Below are 7,954 nucleotides of genomic sequence, written 5' to 3'. Positions count from 1 at the left end.
TGCAAAAATGCATCCATTAAAGCACATACATTTCACACCTAGGAAAGTCCTAATCAGATTCCATTGGGTCTTATTTTAGAAATTTCTAATAAAATTGGTTAACTGGTTTACTTTCCAAGAGCAAATTAGAAGAAATAAACTTGATGCAGACAGGACCTCATTTTGAGACAAACGCATTAATGGTAGCAAATTGTGATGCTGATAAAGAGGAATGTGGGGAAAAAGAATAAAAAGCTTTAGAAAGCAAAAATCCAAACTCCAAAAGTAGACTAGTTTTATAACCATTTAGTGTAGACTAAGCAACTTGCTGTATTTCATTAACTTCTGATAACTAATGAAACAGTCACTAAAAATGGTTAAATATTATGTGATTCATTTTTCAAAAGATCTTAAGAAAGCTAAAATTAGTTGTTAGACTCATAAAAGTGTTTCCATTGTTTATAAGTTTGTTTATGCAAAATAATTTATTTTCTAATAATAAACACTTGCCTTTAAAACAAAATTCATTCAGGAGAAATAAGAGGAATCTCTTTAAAGACTATGAATTCAATTACAAAGTCTTTGTTCATTGATCCGTGGTCTATTTCTTTGTGTTGTTTAGTACTTCTTAATTTCCACCTAGTATCATAGTTATTTGTGTAAAACTGTCCTGGTCTCTGTTAGATTATTACTACTTGAAGATAGAAAATAAATATCAAACACTTGAATGCATCTTTTTATCATGTACTCTACTTCACTCTGTAGAGCCTGACATGTAGAAATTGTTCATTATATGAAGAAAAATAACTCAACAATACACACACCTACATTCTTTTTTATTTTAATGACAATATGTAATAGTATCAAAACCTATATTTGGATAACACTGTAAAAGGTAAATTCACATTAAAATATGATTTGAGCCCAAATAAAATTAACTAAAAGTTTATTCAAATGAGTAAATAAAAATATGAATCGATGGATATTCCTAAAAACTAGTGTAAACAGAAGCTAATGTTGCCTATTAATAAATTTCCAGAATGCATAGATGGAAATTACTTGTTATTATATTATCAATTATATGTCATAGTAATTTTACATTAGGTAGATTGCAATTTGCATTTTGTGTTGAGAAAAGGCTAATAATTAAAACAAAATTTTACTTTAAAATGCTCCCTTATGATTGGCAGTAGCAGGATACTGCTGGGGTGGGGAGGGCCCATAACATCAATAAAGGTAACTGATCTCCAACTAGGCAAAGTGGGGACCAAAGGGAGGACCAAACTTTACCTGGATGATGTCCACTTGTATACCTAATCCTGAATTGTACCCCACATCTTTAAAACAGAATATATTAAAAAATAAATTAAAATATATATATACTCATACATAAAACAATCTAAATAAATTAAGTAAAATGCCCCCTTACTAAGCCTTTTTAGATTTCTAATTACGGATTGTTCAGAATTAGAAGTTACCCCATATGTGTTCAAAAACCATAAGTCTTGTTTCTCTAAAGCAATTTCTATTTAATTTATTATTCATCTTATTTTTATGACAATTCATTAAATGAGATTTAATTTGTAACTTTTGAGGGATGCATATAAATTTGTGCACAACTTCAATCATATAACAGCATTTTTATTTTGAAAAAAAATTTCACTATCTCTATACAATGGTCATGCTTAGGTTAGGACTTGGTCTCAAGATATTTAGCAGGTCGTAAGATTTTTTTTCAGGATTAAGCTAGCAGTTGAACTACTTTTATTAAAATGGTCAAAATGTTCTGATTAATTATCAAATATGTGTCTTTTTTAACTTTATACTAAAATACTACAGGTAGAGAGTTGATGTCAGTTAATAAGATAATGCCACATGAATGTAATCTGCAACTTTGATATTTAGGTGTAGGTTTTAGGTAGTAGAGAATGAGATGATCTCTGAATAACAACAGACAAATATTCAGAATTCAGTCATACCAGAAGATTAGAAGTTTCCCATGTATAACAGAAATGTCTTTCGTATCTGAAGCAGGGACAACTGGTAAACATCATAAGTATCTTAATGTGACTCATGGAGGAAAGAAGATAGTAAGGTGTGCAAAAGTCAGAGAGCTGACTAGAGTTGATAAGCAAATAGTAAATCATCTGTTAATAGTCTTTTGCTTGTTAAATCCATTAAGCTCTTATATTAATATAAGAATGTGGTGATCCTGCTTTGAATAGAGGATTATTTGAGCAGGCCAGAGGGTTAATCCATTCATTCATTTATTTAACACTGAGTGCCTAAAATGTGCCAATCACTGTGCCAGAAGCAGGAAATAGAAATAAGAATATAACATTCATTCCCTCAAAAGGTGTATTGCCATCCACAAAAGAAATAATTGATAAGTCGGATTCATTAAAATTAAAAACCTCTGCTCTGTGAAAGACAATGTCAAGATAATGAGAAGACAAGCCACAGACTGTGAGGCACATCTGACAAAGGACTATTATCCAAAAAATATAAAGAACTCTTAAAACTCAACAATAAGAAAATGAACATCCCAATTAAAAAATTGGGCAAAAGACCTGAACAAACACCTAGCCAAAGAAGATATGCACATGGCAAATAAGCATATGAAAAGATGCTTAGCATCATATGTCACTAGGGAATTACAAATTCAAACAAAAAGAAGCTACCACTACACACCTATTAGAATGGCCAAAATCCAAAACGTTGACACCACCATATGCTGACGAGTATGGTGGAGGAACACAAGCTTTCATTCACTGAAGATAAGAATGCAAAATGATACAGCCACTTTGGAAGACAGTTTGGCAGTTTCTTACAAAACTGAAGATATTACAATACAACCCAGCAATCACATTCCTTGGTGTTCTCAAATGAGTTGAGAACAGATATCCACACAAAAAACTGCACATAGATGTTTATAGCAGTTTTATTCATAATTGCCAGAACTTGGATGCAACTAAGATGTCCTTCAGTAAGTGAACATGGAAATAAACTATAGACAATAGACTAAAGACTATAGAATATTACTCATCATGAACAAACTATCAAGTCATGAAAAGACATGAAAGAAACTTAAATGCACATGACTTAGTGAAAGAAGCCAACCTGAAAAGGCTACATACTATGTGTTCAAACTCTATGATGTCTGGAAAAGGAAAAATTATGGAGACAGTAAAAAGATCAGTGGTTTCCAGGGGTTGAGGGAGAGAGGGTTGAACCGTTGGTACACAGGAAATTTCTTGGCAGTGAAACTACTCTGTATGATACTACAGTGGTGAATACTTAACAGAATTCATTGGTTCAAACCCATAGAATGTACACCAAGAGTAAATCCTAATGTAAACTAAAGGACTTTAGATGATTACATATTAACATAGATTCATCAGTTGTAATGAATATACCTCTATGGTGTGGAATGTTGATAGCAAAGGAGAATGTACATGTGTGTTAGAAAGGTGGTTCATGGGAACTCTGTATTTTCCACTCACTCTTGGTGTAAAAATAAAACTACTCTTTAAAAAGAGTCAGAAAAGGTCAGGCTTGGTGGCTCAGCCTGTAATCCTGCGCTTTGGGAGGCTAAGGTGAGTGGATTGCCTGAGGCTGCGGGTTCGAGACCCGCCTGGGCAACTTGGCAAGACCTCATCTCCACAATAAATCAAAAATCAGCCAGGCATGATAGCACATGCCTGTAATTCCGGCTACTCGGAAGGCTGAGGTGGAAGGATCTCCAGAGCCCAGCATGTCGAGGCTGCAGTGGCCGGAAGCAGCCACTGCACTCCAGTTTGGGCAACAGAGTGAGACCCCAACTCAAAAAAAAAAAAAGTCAGAAAAGACTGTGTTTTCTACTAAGCAGCAATACAGACATGTACTCAAACGATGACATTATGAGTTCTTAAATGTCATGAAGAAGAAATGTCTACATGTCATGACATCTTGAAAATACAGAGAAGGGCACCAGAACGTCCAACTGGAGAGAAGATCATATCAAAGAAACAGATCTCTGCTTAATTCCAAGCCTAGCAGGAAAAGGACTCAAATGAATTCTAAGCCTCTGCAAAAAAAAAAAAAAGGTAGAAGAAAAACTGGACAAAGTTCTCTTAAAAGAGAGGGAAAATGGTGTTTGTCACTGCAATGAATTAGCTGGGAAGTCAGTGACACAACAGGAACTAGAAAAGGAAGAAAGTTTGAGATGGGGACCAGAGGGATGCATGAAGACATTAATCAACTTCACTAAAAGCCACGGACATACATCTCAAAACTGGTACATTAGGCCGGATATGGTGGCTCAAACCTGCAATCCTAGCACTTTGGGAGGCCGAGGTGAGGGGATTGTCTGAGCCCACAGGTTAGAGAACAGCCTAGACAACTTGGCAGGACCTCATCTCTACAATAGATCAAAAAATAAGCCAGGCATGGCAGTGCACACCTGCAGTTCTGGTTTCTTGGAAGGCTGAGGCAGAAGGATCACCTGAGCCCAGTGGGTTGATGCTGGGGTCAATGCAGAGGTGGCCATTAGCGTGCCAGTGCACTCCAGCCTGGGCCATTGAGTGAGAGTCCTACTCAAAAAAAACCCAAAAAACTGTTACACGATAAGTATTTTCTCAAGATGGTACTTTTGGAGATTTCGTGGAAGCAACATGGTACCAAGGTACAGAATGAGCACAAAACTTTTTACTAACTCCAAGCCCTAAGACGTTTAGTGTGGGGGTCCAGCCCCTGCTGGGTCTGGGATTTCCTGAAGGAGAGATGAATAGGCAAAAGACGAAAATAACATACTCGGACACCTGCTTGCTGAACAGATGACAATTTAATGTTAGTTAACACAGAGCTTTTATTCTTTTCGCAAAGGGGCAAGACAAAGAAAATTCCTTCACGTACATATGCTTTAAAAGTTACCACCATCTAGCGGTCGAGAAACGACAAACAAGCCAAGAACACTATCTACTTTTAGTTCATGAGTCTTTATCATAAAGCCAAAAATGATAGTTTTAGTCCAAAGTCCCAAATTACAGTCCTTGAAATGTCTCAAGAAAGTTTCCAAGTGTGTCAGGAGTTTTTCTCTCTGGGGCTTCTATGACCTTCAAAGCTTCGTAATCGCCTCTCTTGTCCAGGTGTCTTCATTACTTTTCTCTTATCCTGCAGTGTTTATTTCTAAAGAAAACTCAAAAGAAGCTTTTAGTGATGTTTCCCAGGCCCCCAAGTTTGCTTTCTGTCTTTAGTTAATTTATCATAAAAGTATCCAATTAGTATATTATGAATTCAGTGAAAGCCCACTCTATAAATGTTAACTTAGAATTTTAACTATTGAATTAAGTAAAAACCTTAACAATTAATGTTCATCCTAAATCTGTGAAAACAGTGTTATAAATCACCTACATAACTCCTAGATAAGTGTTAGAACTTATAATGAATTCATAATGAACTTACTATAAACTTGTGTTTCTAAAAAACCTTATATCTAAACACTAAACTACATAATTCTAAATCAAATAAGGAGTGAATATGCTTGTATCATTTTTACTCAAGCAATATCTAGTAACTTATAACCAAGTGAAGGAAAGCATTCTTGATGTGCTTCAAAGTTTAACAATTGCATTTGTTAGAAAAGGCCAAATGGCATAGTGGGAGATGGAAAAATAAACCATGACGTTCTCAGGTTAGCTGTGAGTACTTCACATAAACATGCCATTTTCTTCTTCCACGACTGCACAGAATTTATTCAGCCATACCAACAGTAAAGACAGAAGACAGAAGGGCCTCAGCTTCCTGGGCTCGCCCTATGGCCTAGGGTCTTTGGCCCACCAGGACCCTGTCAATTAAGTGGGCCTCCAAGGCTGGCTCCCAACAGTTTAGGTTCTTAATCAACAAGCTATGCAATCAAAGATTCTAACACACTATTTTCAACGTACAGTTGTGTTTGAATTTTGATATTGAGCCACCATATTGTTTAATTGACACAATAGGTTTTAAGAATATGCTAAAAGACATATTTTAAATCTACATTAATTTATAACCATTTGCACTAATAAATTGGTAGCTTAAAGTAATCTTGATTTTTTAAAAAATTCATGAATGAGTATTCTACAATTGCTGAAAGATCTTATATATCACATGATTCTAAAAATATTTAATGGATTATTAAATCACAGAAAGATATTATATATTAAAAATAACTGAAGTAAATTCTTTAAAAAGGAAAATATATGGAACTATTGTAGGAAACCAGGTATTAAGCTAATATAAAAATGCCTACCATGAAATTTTGTGATAAGAATAAGCTACAAACATGTCAAATCTCTTCCTAAAAAAAATGAAATTTGGTACACAATTTTTAATATCATCAAGAAAAAAAATTAATTCCTAAGGAGATGCTAAACCTGGAAAGAAAATCTACCCAACAGCCAAAATTATTCCAAATTTGATGAAAACTATAAATCCAAGAAGCTCAGTGAATCCCAAGAACAAGAAACATGATTAATTCACAGCAAAGCATATCATAATCAAACTGATCAAACTAGTGATAAAGAGGAAATCATAAAAGCAGCCATATTGCACACAGAAGAAAGATAAGAATGAAAGATTTATCATCAGAAACAATGAAAGCAAGCAGACAGTTGATCAACACTTTAAAGTGCTAAAAGAAAAAATAGTCTATAAAATTATTATTTTAAAAACCAAAGTGCTGAGAGATTCAGTTACTAGCAGACTTTATCTATAAAAAATGTTAAGTAAAGACCTTTAGGCAGAGGGAAAATAATACAAGATAGAAAAATGGATCTACACAAAAGAATTAAGAGCACTGGCATGTATATATTCCAGTAAACAGATATGCTTGTGTGTGTGCATATATATGATTTTAAATTATTGTTTAAGTCTTTTAAAAAGATTATTGATTGTTTAAGCAAAGATAATAGGGCTTCTGTCTAAGTGAATTATATAATAACAATATCAACATAAGTTAGGAAGAGAAAACTAGAAATATATTTTTCTAAAGTTAAGTGGTTCAATGCCACTTAAAAATAGACTGATGAGTTTAAAATGTGTGCTCTAAACCCAAAAGCAACAACTAAAAAAAAAACAAAGCAGAGTTGTAGCTAAAAGCCAACAAAGTATACAAAATAAAATCCTTTTTAAGGAATACTTCTACACTGCTGGTGAGAATGCAAACTAGTTCAACCTTTACGGAAAAAAGTGTGGCGATTTCTAAAAGAACTAGAAATTGACCTTCCATATGACCCAACAATTCCCTTACTGGGAATATACCTGGAGCAACTCAAATCGTTCTACCAAAAAGACACCTGAACATGCATGCTTACTGCAGCACTGTTTTATAGCAAAAACATGGAACCAACCATGCTGCCCATCAAAACTGGACTAGATTTTTAAAATGTGGTATATAGGCCGGGTTTGGTGGCTCAGCCTGTAATCCCGTGCCTTTGGGAGGCTGAGGTGAGTGGATTGCCTGAGCCCGCGGGTTCAAGACCTGCCTGGGCAGCGAGACCTCATCTCTACAATAAATCAAAAAATCAGCCGGGCATGGTAGCACCTGCCTGTAATTCCGGCTACTCGGAAGGCTGAGGTGGAAGGATCGCCAGAGCCCAGCAGGTCGAGGCTGCAGTGGCCGGGAGCAGCCACTACACTCCAGTCTGAACGACAGAGTGAGACTCCAACTCAAAAAAAAAAAAATGGTATATATACATGATGGAATATTATGCAGCCATAAAGAAGGACAAACACATGGACTGCACAGCAACTTGGATGTATTTAGAGTCTATCATACAGCGATCTATCACAGAAACAGATAGCAGAGTACCACATGTTCTCACTCATAAGCAGACCCTGAACATTTACCATAATACTATAAGAAAGGAATTGGCGATAGTAGGATATTGCTGGGGTTGTGGGGAGGGGACACAACATCAATAAGGCTACCCAATCTCAAACCAGGCAAAGTGGGACC

The sequence above is a fragment of the Carlito syrichta genome, unplaced genomic scaffold, assembly GCF_000164805.1.
Source record: "Carlito syrichta isolate Samal-C Ts95f unplaced genomic scaffold, Tarsius_syrichta-2.0.1 Scaffold127520, whole genome shotgun sequence".
NCBI classification, from domain to species: Eukaryota; Metazoa; Chordata; class Mammalia; order Primates; family Tarsiidae; genus Carlito; species Carlito syrichta.
The sequence above is the reverse complement of the archived record's forward strand: the minus strand, read 5'-3'. Positions refer to the sequence as shown.